Raw genomic sequence first — 26,991 nt, forward strand, 5'->3', positions numbered from 1 at the left:
TAGGGTGCTGTGGATTTTGGAAGTTAGAGAGAATGCAAAAGTAATGGAAGATGGAGGAGTGGCCGTAATGGAGAAAGTGTGATCGTGGAGGATGAACAGTTTCCTAGGGCAATCGAAAAGACGTGGGCGGTTTGAAATCTGCGCGCCAAGTCAGGTTTAATAAATTTTGACGTCCGTAATAAATGCCCGTCAGAAAAATACCTTAAAATAAGAGATTTAAACTGATATGGAATATTTGGCACGATCTCTTGCTGAAAATAGGCGGCGTACAATGCATGCTATGATTTGAAACGATATGCCCAAAAAGAGGTGTTCAGAAGTTGAAAGATCAATACTAAACACAAAGTCGCCAGTTAATCATGATGCCACAAAAGCCCTATTTTCTTTAATAGACAAAGATAAAAGCGAATAAAAACAAGTTCCCAACAATCAGTCAGGAAAACAGTCAAGTACTGATAAAGCTTAAGCAGAGTTCCCCCTAAATTGGATAATCCATAATTAACTCAAGTAAATTAGGCAAAGAGAACAATGACAGAGTAAACGTAAATCAGCTAGGAATCAGTAAAAGATAATATTCCAAAAGTGTGCAGAAAAACAAAACAAGGAAGAATGAACTATGACAATCTAAGAATATCATGTACAAAAATAAAGAGTTTCTGATTAGATGACATTCCTTGATCTTCCTTAGTCCTTAGTTGATGCGGAGCTGTTTGCTTGGTTTCCTTGGAGGATTTCCTTTTGTTTCTTCAATCATCTTCCCTTTTCCCTTCTTGTCTTCCTCTGGAGTATGTTCATGCTGACCTGTGGGGGCCATCAAAGACTGAGACTATTGGAGGAGGAAGATGGTATTTCTCACAGATTGACCATTTCTCAGGGAAGCTCTAGTTATATGTTTAGAAACAAAAGTCAAATACTTTTCAGAAATTCATTGAATGGTAAAATGAGGTTGAAAGTGAGACTGGGATAAAGCTTAAATACTTGAGGACTGACAATGGATAGGAGTTTCTTTCTAATGAATTCCATAAATTTTGTGCAGCAAATGGCATAAAGAGGCACAAGACCGTGCAGGCTAGCCCACATCAAAATGGAATTATAGAAAGAATGAATAGGACCATCCTTTAGAGAATAAGGTCCATGTTTGCTGATAGTGGTGTACCAAAGAGATTTTTGGGAGATACAACTGTCAATGCATGTTATCTGATTAACATGAGCCCTTCATCAGCTATTAGTTTCAAAACACCAGAAGAATTGTGGTTAGGAAGAGCACCTGATTATAACCACTTGAAGACATTTGGTTGTCTTGCCTATGCACACATAAGGTGGGATAAATTGGATCCTAGGGCGCTTAAGTGTGTATTCATTGGATATCCTAAGGGAGTAAAAGGATACAAGCTTTGGTGTATTGAACAAGGAAAGAAAAAGACAATTATAGAGATGTTGTCTTTAGAGAAGATGTAATGTCATTTCTCAAGACTACTGAACAAAAGGCAGTTATGAGAAAGGATACTCAAGTGGATGTGGATCTCACATGGGCCAAAAGTCAAGATATGCCCGAAGAGAAATATGACGATAGTACATTTGACACTAAGCAGCCAACTGAGGATGAAGCAAATAATCTAAACGACTATCTGCTAGCAAGATATAGGACAAGAAGGCTCATCAAACCACCTGACAGATTTGGGGAAGCTGATCTGATTTTTTTTGCACTCACTGTTGCAAAGATATGGAATACAGTGTACCAAAGAATTACAAAGAAGCTGTGAATGGGAAAGAAATGGATCAATGAATTAAGGCCATGAATGAAGAGATAGAGTCTCTAATTAGGACTGCAGCTTGAGAGTTAGTTCACAAGCCTGTCAAACAAAAATGCATTGGCTGTAAATAGATTTTCAAAAACAAAGTCGAAGTGGATGACTCTATCAGATTTAAAGCTCATTCTGGTGGCAAAGGGCTTCACTAAAAAGAAGGGTGGTATAGACTTTAATGAGGACTTCTCTCCAGTAGCAAAGCATATCTCCAGAAGGATTCTTTTGGCCATAGTGGTTCAAGAAAATTTAGAGCTTCAGCAATTAGATGCTAAAACTGCATTCTTACATGGTGAATTGGAGGAGAAGATCTTTATGGTGCAGCCAGAGGGCTTTATGCTACCAGAAAATTTGTCAACTCAAAAAGTCTCTTTATATCTTAAAGCAATCATTAAGGCAATGGTGTCTCAGATTTGATCGGTATATGATGAAGATTAGGTTTTAAAGATCAATGTATGATAGTTGTGTCTATCTAAGAAGGAATGACAAATCAGATGTGACATACTTGCTTCTTTATGTTGATGATATGCTAGTTGCCAGTAAGGATGTAGCAGAGATCAAGAGGTTAAAGTCTAAACTACAAGATGAGTTTGAAATGAAAAACCTTCAGAATGAAAGAAGGATTTTGGGCATGGATTTGTTCAGAAACAAGTCCAATAATTGTCTATGGCTGGTATAAACAAGATTACATCATGAAAGTGTTGAAGAAATTCAACATGGCTGAAACTAGAGAAGTCAAGGTACCCTTTGCTCAACATTTCAAATTTTCAACTGCATAAAGACCAGGAAATGATGAAGATGAGAGGTATATGAGAACATTCACATTCCAATATTGTTGGATCAATCAAGTATAACATAATTTGCACCAGTTCAGATTTGGCTCATGCAATTAGTGTTATGAGTACGTTCATGCCAGAACTAGGTAAAGATCAATGATTAGGTTTGAATTGGATATTGAGATACCTTAGAGGTTGACGGAGGTTATCCTTTGCCTTGTCGTTGTGCAGTGGAACTCTCCGTACAAATAAATTTATAATTTTTCTATGCCCACAGCTAGGTTCCGCTAGCGGTAAGTATAAGGTCGATCCCACAAGGAGTTGGTGTATTCTTCTCTCTTGTCACGATGTCACAATCACATTGGTATCACTATGGTCAGAGTGCTTGGAATAGAAGGCTGAGCCCAGAAAAGAGAAACTGAAACAAAACAAAGAAAAATATTAAAAGCAAAGATAACCTGGTCTGGGCACATCTCGTTAAGTCTGGGCACAGTTATCGCTCATAGGTTCAAGGAAAGTCGTTGTGCCCATGTATCATTGGTTATGGGCAGTCGATCAATAGGCTGGCCCCCCTTGGTAATTGTCACATGCGCAACCTACCCTGCCCTCATCCGCTCCTCACATGTGGTTGCCCAGAGGAGGTTTGTTGGACCCAAATAGTTATCAGGCATGTCCGAAGACAAACTACCGCTCGCCCACAATTGTCGCACTTCGTGGAGTTAAGAGATCTCCTAACTTGTGCCAACGTACTGCATGTAACTTGGCCGTGCCCAGAGCATTACCAGCCTCATAAAGCACTGGGTTTGTCCAAGTTGTATTGGAATCAGGCCAATTGCTTCGGGAACACACATGCACAACTCATTTGCCCAGATACAACCTCACAAATTCATATGCTCATACATAATTCGATCATGCCCACACCAGGAAGGAAAAAAACTAACTAGGCATAAAGAAATAAACAAAGACAAAGGAAAAGACATAAAATAAAATACTTAATGATGAAGATAAAATCGTATAATATATTATATCTTTAATTATTGATTTGTCTTGTTGGTCAAGTTAGTTTGTTTCCTTTTAGATGTTTAGGGTTTTATTATAAATATGAGTTTTATTTATGTTTAGGGGAGTCGAATTGAGAGTTAAAATATAGAGGGTGGGATTGTTCCCTTCTCGCGGTGTTCTTTCGGTATTCATGAGTGAATCAACGGATTAACCCTTATTGTACGTATTCCGGTATACAATGGTTATCAACGGAGTTCGTATATTTATCAGTATCAAATATATTTCACACTTCTACCTGCATCAGTTGGTATCCAGAGCCTTGCTACGGTCTTAAGAAATGTCTTCCCGTCAATCAACCGTTCAGAATATTCAAGATTATCTCCATCGTGATGACGACCTTCTGTCTCAACAATTTAAGGAATTATGAGCATAGAATCGAGAGATCTTTGACTTTCTACACGGTCATTATGATCGACCCTATGCAGAACATCATCAAGAACGTTTCCGATTCGAGGATGAATCGTTTCAAGGATGGAGAGAATGATGAAGATAGAATCGTATAATATATTATATCTTTAATTATTGATTTGTCTTGTTGGTCAAGTTAGTTTATTTCCTTTTAGATGTTTAGGGCTTTATTATAAATAGGAGTTTTATTTATGTTTTAGGGGAGTCGAATTGAGAGTTAAAATGTAGAGGGTGGAATTGTTCCCTTCTCGGGGTGTTCTTCCGGTATTCATGAGTGAATCAACAGAAGATTAACCCTTATTGTACGTATTTCCGGTATACAATGGTTATCAACAGAGTTCGTATATTTATCAGTATCAAATATATTTCACGCTTCTACTTGCATCACTTGAATATATCATTGAAGCTCAAACGAAAAACATCTCTACCCAAAACCAAGTTTGGGAAGATCAAATAAAAACAAGGAGGTACAAATTAAACTAAGTCATGGCGAAGCCATGGCTACCCAAACTACTCTAGTGATTACATTGTGATAAGTATGTCTAGCCTCTAAAACTCAAAAACTGACTACTCTGGGCGTAGGAGAGTGCATCCTTATGTAGAGAGTGGAGTGGGCCTTGGGCTAGGTCCATGCAGATTAGGGCTTCTGGGTGCAGCAGCTAGGGTTTCTAAGCACGGCGACTAGGATTTGTGGGCGTAGCCAAGCTGCTGAGATTTCTTTCCATATATGCTTAGCCCAAATCAGATATGCATCCCATAACTTTGGTAAGTAGATTAGGTCAGATCCTCCTATACATGATAAGTGGATATCCGCCTCATTCTTTCCTTATGTTGATGGGTGCGCGCTGTGCCCTTGCATGCCAGGTTGTGCCTCAAAGTCAGCATCATAATTTTGCTTAATTCTCGTTCGACCTCTGACTTGCGACTGTGCCCTTGAACACCAGTTTTTCCTGCTTTGTCCTGGAACGCCAAATTGTGCTCCTGTCTCGCCGCTGTACCTTTGAACGCACTGGATCCCACATGGTACTTGGTCTGGACACAGGAGTACGATTGTTGTGCCCATGAACGATCTCAAATCTGTGCCTCTTTTGCGGAATACAGCCTGCTTTGCCTAAGATCTTGTCCACTTGTCCTTGTGCCCAAAATGTGTCCTCCCAAACACAAAAGACACAAAACACACAAAAACAAGACTCGATCTAGGCCTAAACAACACACAAAAAGAGCACGAAAAATAGGCTCGTCACACTCACACACTTTAAGCACGATTGTCCTCAAGCGTGTAAATGCAATTTGCCCAAAATGAAAACAGAAAAAGACAGAAAAGAAAGACTCAAACATACCAAAGCAATAAGCATAATAGGCACTCTGGGCACATAATCGTATATGCGTGCAAACGGAATAAAGAAATATTATGCCCTCAAGTGATTCAGGAAAAACATGTTGAGTAATGAGAGGGTTCCTTACCAAACACTCTTCGCTCTGTGTATGTGGGCTAAGTGTACTCGCTCGTATCCTCTGACCAAAGCGTTCACCATAGGCTTACCTGCCTTCTTATGCCTCCGCATCTCAAAATTATTGGTCTTAGGTCCTTATCTTTAGGTCTTATTAGGGTTGTAATGTGGCTTAACGCAGAGGTGGGAAAATTTATGGCTCTGGGCTAAGCTCAAATGAATTCCGTTCTGGGCACAACTACCCATCCCTTTCTTACATTAGACTTTGCCCAATTCTTGTGGGCCTAAGCACAAACAACTTGGACTCTATTTTTACCATTTTTTTCTAGTCCTTTTTTTTCTTTCTTTTTCTTTTCACATAAGGGACACAATGAAATCTGTGATTATAGGCATAACCCCTCCCTTTTTATTCCTCCGACTTTCCTTTCCCTTTGACTTTCTCTTTGCCCTAATTCATTTGATCGGGTAGGCTCATTCATTTGGGCAAATTTAAGTGATTTTTCAATTGAAACGAACAAGCTCAAAGGGGTTGTACAAAGGTTCGTACGTAGGGTTTGTCATTTGGGTATATATGGGTTAAGTGAAAGAAAATGCCTAAATCATTTAAGTTCCATAGACCAACTCAATGAGGCTTTGACCAGAATGCAGACAAGTTATAGTTCTACTCAAAGTCAAAGGATAAAATGCACACAGAAATGAATCATGCTTTTGCATATGAAAGATATAGCATGAAAAAGCTCAGACCTCACAGGATATATGCTCAACATTAGTAATCTCTCATACTCACTATCCCTAGGCATGTTCAAATCAAATATTCACATTCACAACACATAATTATCATATCCAAAATCTAAATCACACATCATGCTAGGTCAAACACGTCACACAAAAACAACACGGAATGTCTCCCCACTCACACACTTTGCTTTAGGCAAAGTGAGTTAGAAATGGGGTAACCATAGACCAAAACGAAAAGAAAACATCACATACATACATACAAATAATAACTGGCCTTCTCCACTCACACACTTTGCCTTAGGCAAAGTGTTAGGATAAAGAAGGCCACAAAACAACACCAAAAAGAAAAAGACTCAAAAAAAAAAAAAAAAACAAGGTAGGAAACAATAAGGGACACTAAGATGAGAACATGACTCTTACATGGGCATAGCAAGTGTTCTGGGCAGCGTGAACCTCCATCATTGTCTCCTGGGTTTTGCCCAAAGCATGTCATCATTCTGGTCAGATGGACTAGTTCAGCGGGTTCTGGGCAGAGAGTTGCTGTGTTGCTCTGACCGAAGGCTTTGGGCAGACTCCACCATCCTCAAGTTACCCTCTGATGCACTAGCTTTGCCCTCAGGGCACAGGTCTCACCCTTCTCTCATCATTACCTATCATGTTAGGCTCCAACAAAAAGAAAGAAAAAGACTATGGTCAAAACGAGAACAGAATTACTAGAAACATAAAACTAACGACACCAATTTGATGGAGCCTTGTCGGGATTTACGTTTCTAATGGTGGTAACCTCCTCATGTCTTAACCTGCCCATGTTAGACTAGAACACAAATAAAAAAAATTGAGAGACGAATACTGAAAAACCCAACTCCCCGGCAACGACACCAATTTGACGAAGGTTATCCTTTGCCTTGTCGTTGTGCAGTGGAACTCTCCGTACAAATAAATTTATAATTTTCCTATGCCCACAGCTAGGTTCCGCTAGCGGTAAGTATAGGGTCGATCCCACGAGGAGTTGGTGTATTCTTTTTTCTTGTCACGATGTCACAATCACACTGGTATCACTATGGTCAGAGTGCTTGGAACAGAAGACTGAGCCCGGAAAAGAGAAACTGAAACAAAACAAAGAAAAACATTAAAAGCAAAGATAACCTGGTCTGGGCACATCTCGTTAAGTCTGGGCACAATCATCGCTCATAGGTTCAAGAAAAGTCGTTGTGCCCATGTATCATTGGTTATGGGCAGTCGATCAATAGGTTGGGCCCCCTTAGTAATTGTCACGTGCGCAACCTACCCCGCCCTCATCCGCTCCTCACATGTGGTTGCCCACAGGAGGTTTGTTGGACCCAAATGGTCATCAGGCATGTCCGAAGACATACTACCACTCGCCCACAATTGCCGCACTTCGTGGAGTTAAGAGATCTCCTAACTTGTGCCCACATACTGCTTGTAACTTGGCCGTGCCCAAAGCATTACCGGCCGCATAAAGCACTGAGTTTGTCCAAGTTGTATTGGAATCAGGCCAATTGCTTCGAGAACACACATGCACAACTCCTTTGCCCAGATACAATCTCACAAATTCATATGCTCATACATAATTTGATTATTCCCACACCAGGAAGGAAAAAAACTAACTAGGCATAAAGAAATAAACAAAGACAAAGGAAAAGACATAAAATAAAATACTTGGATATATCATTGAAGTGAAGGATTATTAGCCCAACGGGATCGTTTCTTGGATATCTTAATTTACCATACAACGATTAATCCTAACATGCTGCTATGAATTTAATTGCTGCACGTTGGAGTTAGAATTACTTACTTGTAAATTGTATGCAGAGGCTGTCAATGATTGAATTGAACAACTCCAGTTCTGATCTTCTGAACTGTGTTCCGCTCAGCTTTCACCGTTGGATGGAGAACGAGCTATGAAAGTCCCAAGAGAGAACTCTGCTTCACATGTCTGGTGCCTCCCTACTGCTCTCAAAACCCTAATATTTTAGTGTGTATTTTTCCTGAGAGCAGAAAGCTGTATTTAAATAAAATACAATGTGTGGGGCGCCAGTTTCCTTGTGATAGGCGATTTCTCCCTCTGCTAGGGCAAGGAGACTTTGGGCCAGTCCAGGGACCAGATACAAGGAATAAAGATGGGCCTCAAATAAATTAATTCTCCATGGTCAGCCTAGATCATAATTAATTTATAAATATTAGTTCATTCCACTAGAGAACTAATATTGACTTACGCCTTTATTGTCGGTGATGAGTCGGGGCTTGTATTTAGACTTATTAAATCTCCGTATTTGAAATATCCGACATCCATTAATTAATTAGAGCTCTGACAGCTTAAATTAATTAATCTCTTTGTAATCCTTAAGCGGTACTGATTTATGCTTAATTTACACTATTTTTTAGGGGTTTGTATGTGCGTGTTTTAGGATAATCTTCTGGAATTTGGTGCGTTTTATGGTGTATTCTATGCTTTGCAGGAGATTTAGGCTTACCAGATGAAAGAATGCAATTTTGGAGAATTTTGGATTAATTAGGCGTTTTCTAAGTGTTCTGGAATGCCAGAGCAGAGGAATCAAAAGCCAGTCCAGAGAAATCCGCGGAATATCAGAGAAGCGGAGCCGACATCTCCAGAGCAGAGAAATCACCGTTCCTCTGGCACCAGAGATATCAATGTCAGAGGCGTGTCAGAGGCGAGATCCATTTCTCTGGCGAAGTCAGAGAAGTCATATCCAGCAAAGTCACAACCCAGATCAGAGAAATCGTCAAGAACAGAGAAGTGCCAGAAGAGCCGAAGATCAGAGCAGAGAAGTCATTGCAGAGGGATCGAGTCCCCGCTGCCAGAGAAGTCAATACCTAAATTTCAGAGGAGTCACCGTTCCTCTGGAGAAGGCCAGAGCGGAACCCATTCCTCTGGCGAGGCCAGAGAGATCAACCATTCCTCTGGCGCAACCCGTTCCCCGAGAGACATCCATTCCTCTGGCGAGAATGGGCAGGCAGCGAGAGTGGGAGTGTTTTCAGTGCGTGCATCCAGCTGGAAAGTTGCCTTGTTTTACACGATTCTATTACCTTTAGAATTCTATTTCCTTTTGGAATTCTACTTTGCATGGCAACTCCTATGGTGATTTGAAGGAAATCTGAAGCTTATAAATAGGTCCTCTTTTGACCTGAGGACATCATCAGACGGCAGACACCCGAAAACCTTAGTATTCATACTTTAGTTTTTAGCTTTAGAATTTTATTGCTTTCTAGTTTTCAAGGCTTGGATCAAGATTGAAGATTCAAGTCGCTACTTCAGTTTTTATTTTAGTTTTTATACAATTCAGTTTTTATAATTGCATTCTATTTATTTATGTTTATGTTTTACTTTAGCATGTCTGGCTAGTTTCGTTTAGCTGATTCTAGGGTTTGTAAATAGTTGATTGAATTTATGTGATTTATTTGTTAATACTTTTGTGCCTTCCAGTTTATGATTCATAATTCCTGGTACTTAATTCTTGTGAATTATCTGATCAATAGTTTGCATGTTTAGCTATTCGGTTTGAGACCTAGCGGAGATAACTGTTTAGCGGATTCAGGAATGTATGATATGATTTTAACCTTGAGACCTAGCGGAGATAGGTGGATCATAGGGAGCTATTCTTAGGAGCTATTGGGAGTTAGTATATTTTCTTGAGACCTAACGGAGATAGAGAATTTACTAATCTACGATCGTTGCTGCTCTAGCGAGAGTAATTGATTACTTAAGTGATCTCTCATCATAACTGGATTAAACTGGTACATAGGGTTAATAGATTTATTGCGTAGATTTAATTGATGAATTTACTACCCTAGGATCAGTTGTTTTTTATATTTGATTTTTCCTACGTCTTTTTAATTATTGTTAATTGCGTTTTAGTTTAAGTTAATTAAACCTTCATTCTTTCGTTTGCCTGAATATTACTAGAGTTTAATTAGGATTACTTAGAGTGATTCGTCATAATAGTCCCTGTGGATACGATACTCGGTTACTTAATTTGTGCTACAATTACACCGTGTTAGTTGCGGTAATTTGTTGCTAATAATTTAGTGATCAACTTTTTGGCGCCGTTGCCGGGGATTATTTAGAATTTACTTTAATATTTCTGATTAGACTTAAGCATTATTTCAGGCGTTATAAGTTTTAATTTTATTTTATTTTTAGTTTTTAAAATTTCTGTTTTTGTTTGTTGTCTCAGGCGTGTATGATCACGAGATCCAAAGGAAAGGAACATCTAGTGCCTTTGAACTTGGAAATCGAAAAGCAATACAAAAGAGACAACCGCGAAAAGAAAAAGCTAGCAATGGCAGAGAATAACATGGACCTTCAAACTCTTGTGGAAGTCGTGACAAACCTTCAGAGGCAACTAGATGAAGAAAGAGAGCGCAACCGGGCTCCTCCACCAGAGCCACCACTGAATCACATGTATCAGCCTCGAGTTGATCAATTTCAAGGAGGCAAATGGGGACCAACTGTGCAAGCCAACACATTCGAGCTGAAGCCGGGATTGATAAACATGGTGCAAGCTGAGCAGTTTAGTGGAGCGGCTTCTGAAAATCCGCATGCTCACATTACCCAGTTCCTAGATATCTGCGACACTATTAAGCAGAATGGAGTGCCACCTGATGCCATCAGAATGAAGATGTTTGGATTCTCTCTCAGGGACAGAGCGAAGGAGTGGTTCAAGAGTCTGGACAGAGGTGCTATTACTGGATGGGAGGATTTGTGTAGAGCTTTCCTAGCAAAATACTTTCCTGCCTCTAAAGCTCAGAAAATCATTGCGGAGATTTCTCACTTTTCCCAGCTAGGAGATGAGACCATTCATGATGCCTGGGAAAGATTTCGTGAGCTGCTCAGGAACTGTCCACAACATGGTTTCACGGAGGATCAGCAAATCATTCACTTTTATAATGGTTTGACTGGTCTGACAAAAAGTATGGTGGATGCCACTGCAGGTGGATGTCTTCTCCATAGAAACACAAAGGAGGCATATCGTGTGATAGAAGAGATGGCCTCCAACAGTTATCAATGGCCGAATGACAGAAGTTCCACGAGAAGAATTGCAGCTGTGAATGAGGAGAGAGATAATTTTAAAGAGAAATATGAAGCTCTTCAAAAGCAGTATGAGTTGGAGAGAAAAGCATTGCTAGCTAAAATTCCTCAGCAGCCGATTTTATCCGATGTAACACAGTTTGAAGATGCTAATTTTGTCCAGCAGCAGTACCAATTCAATAGACCAAACTATCAGGGACATCAGGGTGGAAATCCACCGTATCATCCCAATAATAGGAATCATCCAAATTTTTCCTATTCAAATCCCAACAATGCTGTGCAGCCTCCACCTGGGTTTTCTGTGTCTAGTGGAGGAGTCATCAATGAGCCGAAGAAGGATTCACTAGAGGAGATGATGAAGCAAGTGTTGGTGAAGGTGACCGGGATGGAGGCAAACTCGGCAAACATGGGGACCAAAATTTCCAACATGGAGCAAAATTTTTCAGCATTGTCTAAGCAGGTGCAGATGTTGGAGACTCAAGTTGGTCAGATGGCCAACCAAGCAGCTGCGCAGAACAAGCCAGGCCAACTTCCTAGCAACACTCAGTTCAATCCGAAGAGCCAACATCAGCAGCCTCAGCAAAATCAGCAATGTCATTCCATCCGGGTGGTTGATAATCTAGTTGAGGATCCAGAGCAGAGGAATCAAGAGCAGCGGGATCCAGAGCAGAGGGTTCCAGAGAAGCGGGTTCCAGAACAGCGAAATCACTCAGAGCAGAGGAATCCTCCAGAGCAGCGGAATGGCAAGGAAAAAGGTGTCGAGATTTTTGAGGAGGATGATTTGGAGACGATTGTATGCGATTCGCCACCAATTTCTAAGGTGTCGAGTTCTTCTGCAGTTAAGGAGCCCATCCCTAATCCCACATTTCCCAGGCCAGAGTACAAGCCTGTGGCGCCTTTCCCGAATCACCTGGCAAAACCAAGATTAGATGAGCAAAGCTCCAATTTTTTGGAGACATTTAAGAAGTTGGCTGTGAATATTCCTTCCGTGGAGATCTTGAGAAACAAGCCAAATGTGGTGCAAATTGTGAAGGCTGTGATGGAAAAGAAGCGTGCATTCAATGAAATTGAGGAGGTGCTCGCAGTGAAGGAGTATCAGCTGCCTCCAAAGAGAGAAGATCCGGGCAGTTTCAATATTCCTGTGAAGATTGGGAAGTCATTGTTTGAGAAAGTGCTGTGTGACACCGGAGCAAGCATAAATGTCATGCCTCTTAAAGTATATAGGAAGTTGCAGCTGGGGGATTTGAAGCCAACCGACAAGACAATTCAACTGATTGATAAGTCTTGCTCTAAACCTCTAGGAGTTGCGGAAGATGTGCTTGTGAAGGTGAGTGATTTTTTCTTCCCAGTCGACTTTGTAGTGTTGGATATTCCGGAGGATCCAAAGATGCCTTTGCTGTTAGGGAGACCTTTCCTTGCCACATGTGGAGCAAAGCTAGATATGCAAATGGGGACGATGATATTGGGAGCCTATGGGGAAACGGTGATCTTCAAGAAACCTCCACCAAAGGAAGTTCCCCAGAACGAAGTGATTAATTTGGCTGACAGTTTTCTAGCAAATTCGGAGGATGAAGAGGTTGCGAAAAATGAGCTGCCCAAGTATGAAGCCAAGGAAAAAACTCCAAAACCAAAAGAAGTTCTGACTTTTGAGATGTGTTTGTTTTTGGAGCATGATGGGGGGTCTTTGAAAACCCATACCCCCAAGAAGAAGAAAGTGAAATTCCGAATTTTTCGGAATAAGAATGAGAAGGGGGCAATGCTGGTGGAGGATGTCCGAGCCAAGAGAAGTGTTTTGGTGGAGAGGGCACCCAAGAGTAGAAAAGCCTTCCGATGGTTAGAATGTTGTTTCCGACCTCCATGAGTTTTTGAGGTATCGTCGAGCTCTAGACGTTAAATTAAGCACTTGTTGGGAGGTAACCCAACTATTTTTCTTTGTTTTGTTTTCCTTCCTTTTAGTTTCGTTGTGTTTTCTTTTGTTTCTTTTTGTTTCTTTGTTTTGTTTGGGGCTTTTGTTTCTCTGTCAGGTTTCTGGAGGTTTTCGTGTTTCAGCAAAGCCGCTCACTTCGCTGCTCTGTCCAGAGAAGCCACCCTCTCCTCTGTCCTGACCAGCGAAGTCACTCACTTCGCTGCCCTACCCAGCGCCGCCTTATTTACTCTACCCAAGGCCACAAACCTCTTCAACGCCTCTCACGAAGATTCAGCTTTGCAATGCCGATATTCAGGGAAGTTTTCTACACTTTTCATATTTCTTTTATGCCCTGAGGACATGGCATACTTTAAGTGTGGGGGAGTGGTGTTTTGTGCTTATATTTTTCAAAATTGGGCGAAATTGATTTTTCTATGCTTAGTTTTTAGTCTCGAATCTGGCTAATTTTTATGAATTTGTGGAAGAGAAGATGGTTTTCGATGTGAATTTCGGGTTTGTGAATGAATGGAGGATATTCTTGTTTTACCTTTGATATATGTTTCTTGTTTGTGCAAAGAATTATGAGTTTTGTTGCAACACTTTTGTAAGTTAGTAAAACGTGATTTGTCCGGTAGATGCTAGAAGGAGTGTTGTCATTGTGATTGCCTACGATCGTATCTTATCTGTGAAATGTGAAAAATGTTGGACGAATTGCCAACTTCAAAATTGCCAGCTCTGAAACATCTGGCCTGTTCTATAATGTGATAGCTCTGAGTCTCTGCTCCTCTAGTCTAACTATGAGCATGGGAAACCACGTGAAAAGACTTTGGATTACATCCAAATGGTTTTATTTCATGAATTATGGCTCAACTGTCAAAATCTCAAGCACACAAAGTGTGAAAAATGGTGATATTGATTATAAAGGCGATCACATTAGGGAATTCACTTCTAGCGGAGAATTGGGTCTGATCGAATTACTTGCATTACTCTTTTGTTGCTTCTTAAACTTTGAGTTACTTGCATGACCGAGAGATGTATGTTGATTGTAAAGTTTTGAATTGACTTTGTGAATGATGGGATGGAAATAAACGTTGTTGAAATCAATCTCTTCCTAGGATTCATATAGATTTTGCTTGAGGACAAGCAAAAGGCTAAGTGTGGGGGAGTTGATTTATGCTTAATTTACACTATTTTTTAGGGGTTTGTATGTGCGTGTTTTAGGATAATCTTCTGGAATTTGGTGCGTTTTATGGTGTATTCTATGCTTTGCAGGAGATTTAGGCTTACCAGATGAAAGAATGCAATTTTGGAGAATTTTGGATTAATTAGGCGTTTTCTAAGTGTTCTGGAATGCCAGAGCAGAGGAATCAAAAGCCAGTCCAGAGAAATCCGCGGAATATCAGAGAAGCGGAGCCGACATCTCCAGAGCAGAGAAATCACCGTTCCTCTGGCACCAGAGATATCAATGTCAGAGGCGTGTCAGAGGCGAGATCCATTTCTCTGGCGAAGTCAGAGAAGTCATATCCAGCAAAGTCACAACCCAGATCAGAGAAATCGTCAAGAACAGAGAAGTGCCAGAAGAGCCGAAGATCAGAGCAGAGAAGTCATTGCAGAGGGATCGAGTCCCCGCTGCCAGAGAAGTCAATACCTAAATTTCAGAGGAGTCACCGTTCCTCTGGAGAAGGCCAGAGCGGAACCCATTCCTCTGGCGAGGCCAGAGAGATCAACCATTCCTCTGGCGCAACCCGTTCCCCGAGAGACATCCATTCCTCTGGCGAGAATGGGCAGGCAGCGAGAGTGGGAGTGTTTTCAGTGCGTGCATCCAGCTGGAAAGTTGCCTTGTTTTACACGATTCTATTACCTTTAGAATTCTATTTCCTTTTGGAATTCTACTTTGCATGGCAACTCCTATGGTGATTTGAAGGAAATCTGAAGCTTATAAATAGGTCCTCTTTTGACCTGAGGACATCATCAGACGGCAGACACCCGAAAACCTTAGTATTCATACTTTAGTTTTTAGCTTTAGAATTTTATTGCTTTCTAGTTTTCAAGGCTTGGATCAAGATTGAAGATTCAAGTCGCTACTTCAGTTTTTATTTTAGTTTTTATACAATTCAGTTTTTATAATTGCATTCTATTTATTTATGTTTATGTTTTACTTTAGCATGTCTGGCTAGTTTCGTTTAGCTGATTCTAGGGTTTGTAAATAGTTGATTGAATTTATGTGATTTATTTGTTAATACTTTTGTGCCTTCCAGTTTATGATTCATAATTCCTGGTACTTAATTCTTGTGAATTATCTGATCAATAGTTTGCATGTTTAGCTATTCGGTTTGAGACCTAGCGGAGATAACTGTTTAGCGGATTCAGGAATGTATGATATGATTTTAACCTTGAGACCTAGCGGAGATAGGTGGATCATAGGGAGCTATTCTTAGGAGCTATTGGGAGTTAGTATATTTTCTTGAGACCTAACGGAGATAGAGAATTTACTAATCTACGATCGTTGCTGCTCTAGCGAGAGTAATTGATTACTTAAGTGATCTCTCATCATAACTGGATTAAACTGGTACATAGGGTTAATAGATTTATTGCGTAGATTTAATTGATGAATTTACTACCCTAGGATCAGTTGTTTTTTATATTTGATTTTTCCTACGTCTTTTTAATTATTGTTAATTGCGTTTTAGTTTAAGTTAATTAAACCTTCATTCTTTCGTTTGCCTGAATATTACTAGAGTTTAATTAGGATTACTTAGAGTGATTCGTCATAATAGTCCCTGTGGATACGATACTCGGTTACTTAATTTGTGCTACAATTACACCGTGTTAGTTGCGGTAATTTGTTGCTAATAATTTAGTGATCAGGTACCACTCAAACTTTATTATTGCGCCTGAACTTAATCAACCTGCAGGGTTTAACGCAATAAATCTTATTGAGCTCCTTAAGGGGATGTCAACGGCAATCCCATCCCTCGAGCATGCTTCTCGTAGGCCTTTTATGGCAAACTCTTCATGAAAGGGTCAGCTAAGTTCTCCAAGGTATTGATCTTCTCAACCAGCACATCTCCTCTGTTTACGATTTCTCGTATGATGTGGTATTTTCTCTCTATGTGTTTGGTCGCCTTGTGGGTCCTGGGTTCCTTAGAATTTGCCACTGCACCCGAGTTATCACAATAAATTATGAAACTCTTAGGCAAATTAGGTACCACTCCTAGATCCAAGAGGTAGTTCCGGAACCATACAACCTCTTTTGCAGCTTCGGAAGCAGCTACATACTCGGCTTCCATGGTGGAGTCTGCAATGCACTTCTACTTTGCACTCCGCCATGATACGGCTCCACCTCCCAAGGTAAACACATAGCCAGAGGTAGATCTCTTCTCATCCCGGTCAGCCTGGAAATCCGAATCGATATAACCCAAAGGAGTTAGACTGTCTGACTGGTAAACTAGCCTATAATCTCGAGTCCTTTTCAGGTACTTGAGAATATGCTTTACCGCAGTCCAGTGTCCTAGTCCAGGGTTGGACTGATATCTCGCAACCATGCCAACGACATAGCAAATATTAGGTCTCGTGCAAAGCATTGCATACATGAGGCTACCTACAGCGGAAGCATATGGTACCTTCCTTATTTTCTCAACCTCACTAGGCGTCTTAGGACATATGTTCTTAGACTGATGAATGCCATGTCTGAAATGTAGCAACCCTTTCTTGGCAGTTTGCATGCTAAAACGGGCAATCACAGTATCAATGTAGGATGCTTGAGATAAGCTCAACATCCTTTTCTGGCGATCACGAACAACCTTGATCCCCAGGATGTACGCTGCATCTCCTAAGTCCTTCATTTGAAACTATTCGGATAACCACTTCTTTATGTCCGATAATAGCGCCACATTGTTGCCAATGAGGAGGATATCATTTACATAAAGTGCAAGGAAAACCACGTCACCATTGGCATCTAAATGGTACACGCAACTTTCATTTTCACAACGAGTAAATCCATAGGATTTAATGACCTCGTCGAAACGTTTGTTCCATGACCTCGAAGCTTGCTTAAGTCCATAAATGGACTTCTTCAGCTTCCATACAAGATGCTATTCACCCTTCTTCACAAATCCTTCGGGTTGCTGCATATAGATGTCCCTTCCTTCTTCAAGGAAACCGTTTAAGAAAGCGGTTTTGACATCCATTTGCCAAACTTCAAGGTTCATGTGGGCTGCTATGGCAAGGAGTATTCGGATAGACTTAAGCATGGCAACCGGCGAAAAGGTGTCATCGTAATCTATACCCTGTTCCTGGGTATAGCCTTTCGCCACCAGTCTAGCTTTAAAAGCTGCGACTTCGCCATCCGAATCTCTTTTTCTCTTGTATACCCACCTACTACCTATAGCTAAAAAGCCATCAGGTAGTTCGGTTTTCTCGTATACATCCATAGCAGTCATGGATTCTATTTCAGAAACCATGGCGTCGTACCAAGAATCTGCATCTAGATCTTCCATCGCTTGTCTAAAGTTATCTGGGTCGATATCCTTTTGTTCATCAACAGGAAGAAGATCCGAAGATTCTCTCAAGAACATAAATCGATCGGGTTGGACGATAACCCTTCCACTACGACGAAGCGGTGGTGGTACAGCTGTGACAATGGTTTGTGCAGTGTCCTGTGGTGCATTCACTTGCACACTTGGCTGGGGTGATGGAATCGCCTGTCCATTGCCTTCGATTTCTTGAAGAACAATCTCGGACTTAGACTTGTGTTTATCTATATAATCATGTTCTAAGAATCATGCGTTGGTGCTAACAACCACTTTTTGATCCTTAGGATTATAGAAATAACCACCTTTCGTTTCCCTTGGATAGCCTACAAATAGCATTACTTCGCATCTAGGCTCCAATATCTTTACCTCTATGTCAAGCACGTATGCAGGACAATCCCATACCTTTATGTGATGCAAGCTGGGCTTTCACCCTGTCCATAATTTGGTAGGAGTCTTCGGTACAGACTTGGACGGTACTAGATTCAGCAAGTAAGCCGCTATTTCCAAGGCATATCCCCAAAACGAAATAGGCAACGATGCATAACTCATAATTGATCGTACCATTTCCAAAAGAGTTCTATTTCTTCTCTCTGCTACACCATTCTATTGGGGAGTACCCGGTGCAGTCAATTGGGATGTAATCCCAGAATCTGACAAGTATTGCTTAAACTCGTTTTCGAGGTATTCGCCACCGCGAACAGACCTCAATGACTTGATAGATTTACCCAATCTCTTCTCCACTACCGCCTTGAATTCTTTGAATTTCTCAAAGCATTCAGACTTGTGTTGAAGTAAGTAAATATACCCATATCTTGAGTAATCGTCAATGAAAGTGACAAAATACTCATACCCTCCACGAGTTTTTGTGGACATCGGTCCACACAAGTCAGAATGCATGAATTCCAACACATGCGAGGCCCTATTCCCCTTTGCCTTAAAAGGCCTTGCCATCATCTTTCCTTCTATACAGGATTCGCAGGTTCTAAATGGAACAGCTTGAAAGTCTTTCAAGATTCCATTTGACACGAGCCTTTGGATCCTATTTAGATTGATGTGGCCTAACCTTAGGTGCCACGCATGTGTATATTGTTCATGAAAAAAGTATTTCCTTTTATTTGGATTTGGACAGATTTGTGATGTAGATGCAACATGGACAGAAGTATTAATTGGACATGTAATAGTATAGAGAGAGTTGTTCAAAATTCCGGAGCAAATAGTCATGTTATTTTTCATGATAGAGACACATCTATCAAAAGTAACAGAATATCCATCCAAAAACAATTTTGAAACAGAAATTATGTTCCGCCGAAACTCCGGCACATATAAAGTATCTCTCAAAACAAAAATGTCATCACCAAAACATAAAGATAAATCTCCAATAGCAACAGCTGCGACCTTCGACGCATTGCCCATGGAGATGGTGATCTCATCACTTCCCAGCTCCCTTGTCGGCTTGAAGCCCTGCAAGGTGTAACAAACATGATTAGTTGCCCCCGTATCCACTACCCAAGAATGAGTAGAAAACGAAGCTGAACATGTCTCAGTTATTAGAACTTGTGACGTACCTTGTCCCTTTGCCTTGAGCACTGGACAATCTTTCTTCCAGTGCCCAGTCTTGCCGCACTTGAAGCACTTTCCCTTTCCCGTAGGCTTCTTCACGCTGCCGGTAGGGCCACCCGCTTTGCCACTCCCACTAGTTTCCTTGCCACCCTTGCCCTTCGGACATTTCCACTTCTTTTTCCTGTCTTTCGACGAAGAAGCAGATCCCTTGGCAGCGACAAGTACTTCTTTCCTATTGCCCAAGACTCCCTCTGCCGTAACTAGAGCATTCAATAACTCGTTAAGAGTATAGTTGAACTTGCTCATAATGGCATTGAGACGAAAGTTCTCAAAAGACTTGGGGAGAGAGTTCAGGATGATATCGACTTTGGCTTCTCCTTCGATACCTCATCCGAGTAACTCGAGCCTATCAAACAGATTTATCATGTGCATGACATGCTCGTGAACAGAACTGCCCTTGCTCATCTTACATGCTAAGATATCTCTCATTATGTTAAAACGAGCAGATCTCTCGGACTCCCCATAAACCTCAGAGAGGTTCAACATGATGTTAGCTAAGTCATTCATGACCTGATGCTGGAGTTGCAAAGTTTGTGACATAGTCATCATAATATAGCACTTGGCCATATTATTTGACTTGTGCCACGTTTTATGCGCCTCTCGTTCCGCATCAGTTGACTCATCAGTAAGGGCCGCGGGACGTGGAGTAGTAAGCACAAAACTGTGCTCCTCAGCGTCAAGAATATATATAATGTGGCGTTTCCATTCAGTACAGTTTGGACCGGTGAGAGGATTGTTTGCAAGAATAGAGATGATTGGAGACATATACATATCTGAAAGTAAAGAATTTAAACATGTAAGAACATGAAGCACATAATTCGTAACAATAATATTGTAACCTTTTGATAAAATAATATTAATGAAACCTCCAACTGCCCAAGGAATCTCACGAGTAAGCCACGATCGTGTGGACGTTTACACATGAACCCTCAACCAGACTATTTACCTAGTCGTTTAATTTCCATCCATGTCAACTTAACCTTTTGACAAAGGAAATTAATAGTTGGACCTTAACTAGACCATATCATATTCAAGAAGGGACTCCGATGGGGAGTTGTACATTGTACTTGAAATGATATCTAAGCAGCGACCACAATTTAACCTCGATAATTAAATTCTCGAAATTAGCATACTCACTAGGACCATACCGCTTTCAATTTAACTTCTTGGTTATCTTATTTAAAATCCATCCTCGAAAGTACTTATGAAAATCATACGAGTAAGCCACGATCGTGTGGACGTTTACCGCATAACCCCCACTACTTAAATGGATTTAAATATTTTTAACAGAAATCTCAACTTAACAAACTTGTGAAATCGAATATGAAGTAAGCCACGATCGTGTGGACGTTTACTCACATCCTCAATCACTTTGTCTTGAGACCGCTTGTGGAGGTCTACATAATTTTAAGAATAAAAATTATTAAAAAAATTACCACAATCTAACTTTGAAATTAAATTCTTGAATTTGACATACACACTAGGACCATGCCGCATTCAATTTAATTTCTTAGTTATCTTATTTAATTTCATCCTCTAAAGTACTCGTGAAAAATTATACGAGTAAGCCACGATCGTGTGGACGTTTACCGCATAACCCCCACTACTTAAATGGATTTAAATATTTTTAACAGAAATCTCAACTTAACAAACTTGTGAAATCGAATATGAAGTAAGCCACGATCGTGTGGACGTTTACTCACATCCTCAATCACTTTGTCTTGAGACCGCTTGTCGAAATTTAAATAATTTTTAATCATCTATAAAATTATTAATACAACTTAGTCTTTTTTCTTTCAAAAGGTTTGTACATGCTCAAGCACATAATTCTAAACATGCTCTTCTAGAACGCAACACATAAAACATGCTCGCAGAATTCTAAAACATGCTTAAGAAAATGATAAACCTAGCATTCTTGTCTAAGCGCAGTTAATAAACACATATTAACAAGCAAAGACAAAGATAGCAGGTAAAGAGCAAAAAGGATTAACACCACGACATGCAAAGAACAGAATAAAAGATAAAGTTCTTCGTGACCCATTCGTGGAATCCCATGTCTAATCTATTACATATTTTAAAAATAATGTAAAACTCGGCCCGAACTGATCTATCAGGCCCGTAGAGGAGACTAGGGTGTGAGCCCCTTAGGGTTTCTCGAAACTCGCGCCACCTAGGGTTTGGGACCCCCTAGGCGCCGCCACCACACACACCTCGACCGCAGCAGGATCAGCGCGGCAGCAGCAGCCTCGACACGCATAGCCCTCGGCAGCCAGCAGTCTTGGCGCGCAGCAGTCAGCCCAGCAGAGCAGAGCAGAGCTCGCACGGCAGAGCAGAGCTCGCGCAGCAGAGCAGGGCTCGCGCGGCAGAGCAGAGCTCGCGCGGCAGAGCACGCCTAACCCTACCAGAGCAGAATCCGACCAGAACAGTGCAGACAGAAAACTGATCATCAACTCCAAATCCTGTTCTCCGTTCAAGGTTTGATCATCGTCGTTTGCGTCTCGTTTGACCTAGAATTACAGATTACACCCGAAAAATAATTACAACAATTGAAATTCTAATCTAACCACGGATTTTCTCGTGGTGGAAAAATGATTACAACGTCAAAACGACGTATCCCACGAATCAACAAACCACGAAGAACATCAGCAGTAAAACCAACGCATATTATTAATCGTACGCAGAGCCAAGAAAAGCAATCCAGGCTCTGATACCAATTGAAGGATTATTAGCCCCAACAGGATCGTTTCTTGGATATCTTAATTTACCATACAACGATTAATCCTAACATGCTCCTATGAATTTAATTGCTGCACGTTGGAGTTAGAAATACTTACTTGTAAATTGTATGCAGAGGCTATCAATGATTGAATTGAACGACTCCAGTTCTGATCTTCTGAACTGTGTCCCGCTCAGCTTTCACCATTGGATGGACAATGAGCTATGAAAGTCCTAAGAGAGAACTCTGCTTCACACGTCTGGCGCCTCCCTACTGCTCTCAAAACCCTAATATTTTAGTGTGTATTTTTCCTGAGAGCAGACAGCTGTATTTAAATAAAATACAATGTGTGGGGCGCCAGTTTCCTTGTGATAGGCGATTTCTCCCTCTGCTAGGGCAATGAGACTTTGGGCCAGTCCAGAGACCAGATACAAGGAATAAAGATGAGCCTCAAATAAATTAATTCTCCATGGTCAACCCAGACCATAATTAATTTATAAATATTAGTTCATTCCACTAGAGAACCAATATTGACTTACCCCTTTATTGCCGGTGATAAGTCGGGGCTTGTATTTAGACTTATTAAATCTTCGTATTTAAAATATCCTCTGACGGCTTAAATTAATTAATCTCTTTGTAATCCTTAAGCAGTACCACTCAAACTTTATTATTGCGCCTGAACTTAATCAACATGCAGGGTTTAACACAATAAACCTTATTGAGCTCCTTAAGGGGATGTCATTATCCTTTACCGGATACGAGTACTAATACAGATAATCAAATATCATATATTGACCGCTATCACCCAAGATACAGAGTATTCAAGTTACTATATAACTCTCACCTATAGTAAATCAAAGTGATACACGAATCAACACATATATTCGAAATCTTATTAGTATTAAGATTCTATTAAGTCACCGAGATCTTGATTCTTCACTTATGTCAAACAGAAGAATACATCTCACTGTGATCCTATCAATACGCTATGACGTACCAGTATAGACAAGTAGTCAAGATAAGCCACTTCCATCTATACCGCAGCCTAAACCAATGACTCGTCCTAAGGTCATTTCGACTGTGATCATTTTATATCTCTTAAGGTTATTCCAATTATATGATCTTCTGTGATCTACAACACACCATATAATCTACTTATAAAGAGATAAGGAACATACATGTGCAATCATGAACACAATTAGATAGGAGATTAGATAGTGGTAACAGGAAACATTGTATACAAGCATAAAACGTTCTTGCTTTACAGTATACAAATCCAACATGAAGCTCAAACGAAAAACATCTCTACCCAAAACCAACTTTGGGAATAGCAAATAAAAACAAGGAGGTACAAACTAAACTAAGCCATGGCCGAAGCCATGGCTACCCAAACTACTCTAGTGATTACATTATGATAAGTGTATCTAGCATCTAAAACTCAAAAACTGAGTACTCTGGGCATAGGAGAGTGTATCCTTATATAGAGAGTGGAGTGGGCTTTGGGCTAGGTCCATGCTGCTGAAATAGAAATTTTATTAAAAGAAAAGAGAGCACCGACTCTAACAAAGGTTCGGAACATAAAAAAACCGACTAAAAGCAAAACAAACCGCATAAAAACCCCCCACAAAGTACCGCGGGAAGTCGAAAATAAAGGAAACGAAAGCTAAGAAGAAAAATTTAAAAAAACATCCTCGTCCCCAACATCTTCATCATCCAACATAAACAGAGAATTATTATATATTTCATTTTGAACAAGTCTATACATTTTACGAACAGATCAACATAACTAACGAACAGACGTATTAAGTAAAAAAAAGAGAAAAACTCGCCACCAGCAGGATTCGAACCCGGGGAAAATTGCTGTTCATGCGGTACATTGATTTGTTCGTAAAAATCGTAGATCTGTTCGTTTTTATTTCACGAATTCTCTATTCTCTAAATATTTAGCATTCTCTGTTTAGTCCATGCAGATTAGGGCTTCTGAGCGCAGCAGCTAAGGTTTCTGGGCACGGCGGCTAGGGTTTGTGGACGCAGCCAAGCTGCTGAGATTTCTTTCCATATATGTTTAGTCCAAATCAGATATGCATCCCATAACTTTGGTAAGTAGATTAGGTTAGATCTTCCTATACATGATAAGTGGATATCCGCCTCATTCTTTCCTTATGTTGATGGGTGTGCGTTGTGCCCTTGCATGCCAGGTTGTGCCTCAAAGTCAGATTGTGCTCATGTCTCACAATTCTACTTAATTCTCGTTCGACCTCTGACTTGCGGTTGTGCCCTTGAACACCAGTTTTTCCTGCTTTGCCCTGGAACGCCAGATTGTGCTCCTGTCTCACCGTTGTGCCTTTGAATGCACTGTATCCCACATGGTACTTGGTCTGGACACAAGAGTACGACTGTTGTGCCCATGAACGATCTCAAATATGTGCCTCTTTTGCGGAATGCAGTCTGCTTTGCCCAAGATTTTGTCCACCTTTCCTTGTGCCCAAAATGTGTCCTCCCAAACAAAAAAGACATAAAACACACAAAAACAAGACTCGATCTAGGCCTAAACAACACATCAAAAGAGCATGAAAAATGGGCTCGTCACAAGTATAGCCAGAAGTGGGATTCTATATCAGAAAACTGAGGTGCCAAAGGAAGGTTATTTACTTAGGTATGTAGATTCTGATTTTGCTGCGAATATAGCTTCTAGAAAGTCTCAATCAAGATACATATTTACCTTGCATGGATCTGCCTAGCTAAAAGTCAATGCAACAATTAGTGGTGGCTTTGTCTACTACAAAGGCTGAGTACTTAGCTGTTACAGAGGCAGTGAAAGAAACTATTTGGCTTAAAGGGAGTTTGGATGAGTTTGGTGTAAAGCAGCACACTGTGGATGTAAATTGTGATAGCCAAAGTGCTATACACCTGGTGAAACATCGTGTTTTCCGCGAAAAATCAAAGTACATTGATGTGTGGCACCATTTTGTGAGAGATATTGCAAATAAAGGTGTGGTAAGACTTGTGAATGTCTCAACTAAAGAGAATGCTGCTGATATGTTGACAAAGTCATTGCCAACATCGAAGTTTAAACATTGTTTGAATTTAGTCAGGTTGTTTTTCTAATTATTGCTTTAAAAAAATGTAATGTTTAAATTTAATTTTAATAAAATATATATTTTCAAATTTAATGTTAAAATTAATTGAAAAGAACATTAAAAAAAATTAAGAGCCCGGGTGCAGAGAGCCTCAATGTGGGGAAGGGGGCTCAGAAATGGTGGGGACCATTTAAGAGCCCCTTTAAGTGCTCTCGTATGTGGATTCTCTAAGGTTTGTAAATGAGTAAAAGATTAAAACCTGAAGTACAAAACCGGATAATCACTCGACTGTTCTTCAGTAAACCTTTTCTTTCAATATATTGGTTTTTGAGGAGTACAAGTATAAGGTGATAAACACTAGAAATCGGACCCCCCCTTCCTATTACAGATTTAGTATTTATAAGGAATGAAAGTAAAGGGGTACAAATGTCTTTTCTTCCTTCACATGTACTCAGCAGGCACGGCACATTTTCGGTGTCATTATCGTAGTTGATTGTCCTTGCTTTAACGGCCTTGCAGCTTTTACCTTTATCAGAAGGTTGTAATACCCCGCCCATTAATATTAAGTTTAGAATTATTTTTGAACTTAGATTTAAGATGATTCACGCCGGATTGAGAAAAAGAATTTATTTTAATTCCAACAAAAATGATTTACAAAAGCATTTGTAAATTTAGTAATTAAATTTATATGCATTTCATATTTATTTAATTAAGCATTCAAGCATTTTATGAGTGAGCTTATTTTCCAAATGTATGATTTAGCTATTGAGCTTAAATGTTTCAATGAAATGAAAACTGTTTATCCGATAAATATTTTGTGCACTCTGCTCTGTTTAAGGCTCGCAAAAATGAATCGATCGAGGTTCTCTCTTGACCTAACACGTTATTTGAGAATTATGTACACCTATTAGATGACTCGGTGGGTTGATCTTCATTCGGGCACTAATCATGTATGAGGCGTTTTAAGGGTGCTCGACGGGATGTGTTCCGGAGCATTGGGTCCCAAATGGGAACTTGACTGGGTTACGCCCTCAGTTCAAGTAAGCAGGAGTAATGGATCCGTCGGTGGCTAAAAGGTCCGGGATCACAGCGAGTAACGGAAATGGAGTGTGACAATTGCGCGCAATATTATAAAATGTTTTGACATGTTTAGAAGTTACTTGAATTTAAAAACCTTCTAAGTCATGTCAAGTATAATTGGATAAACTGCCCTTATGATTATGAAATGTTTACAAAAATGCTAGCCCACTAAGTACAATAGTACTTAGCCCAAAAATACTTTCAAATGTTTTTCAGGTTGATTGGTCGGTGCTGACGGGGCGAGCTGAGGCTAGGGTTCAACTCCGTATTTTTTCTTCCGCTGTTGCACTAGCTCTTTTGTCTTTTGTTTCTCTAAACATAAGACCTTTATGTAAATTCTGAATTTTGTTTCTTATCGAGCTTAGACTCTCAACTTCTATATATTTTGTTGAGCCGAGACTATTATTTCACAAGTATTTCATTCTAAATGTTGGTTATCAGAAGCATGACACTAAACTTGTGATCCAAAGGGGACTAGCCCGACTTGTTATTTTATTCGGGTTTTAACAAGGTTGTTCCTTGTTTATTTCTATGAATTAGTTGCACCTCGATTATAGTTTATTTCTTCCAGAATTGGGGTGTGACAGAGGTAGTTGGGATTCCATCCTGCACAAGCTTCCTGGATACACTAGTATCTTTAATTAGCTGCACCGACACTAAGGCTGCGTGGGTATCTTTGATTGGCTGCGCCGGCCTCTTGGATGCGTGGGTATCTTTAATTGGCTACGCCGGCCTCTTGGTTG

At 40.3% G+C, this 26,991-nt stretch overlaps 1 non-coding gene across 1 annotated transcript; it reads right to left on the bottom strand.

Moving 5' to 3' along the window:
- Positions 1-11,030: 11,030 nt before the first annotated feature.
- Positions 11,031-11,137, bottom strand: LOC131019278 (small nucleolar RNA R71). The gene has a single exon (XR_009100197.1). It is a non-coding gene; the product is annotated as a small nucleolar RNA R71 (small nucleolar RNA).
- Between the last annotated feature and the right edge of the window lie 15,854 nt (positions 11,138-26,991).

The sequence above is a fragment of the Salvia miltiorrhiza genome, chromosome 3 (assembly GCF_028751815.1).
Source record: "Salvia miltiorrhiza cultivar Shanhuang (shh) chromosome 3, IMPLAD_Smil_shh, whole genome shotgun sequence".
Lineage (NCBI taxonomy): Eukaryota > Viridiplantae > Streptophyta > Magnoliopsida > Lamiales > Lamiaceae > Salvia > Salvia miltiorrhiza.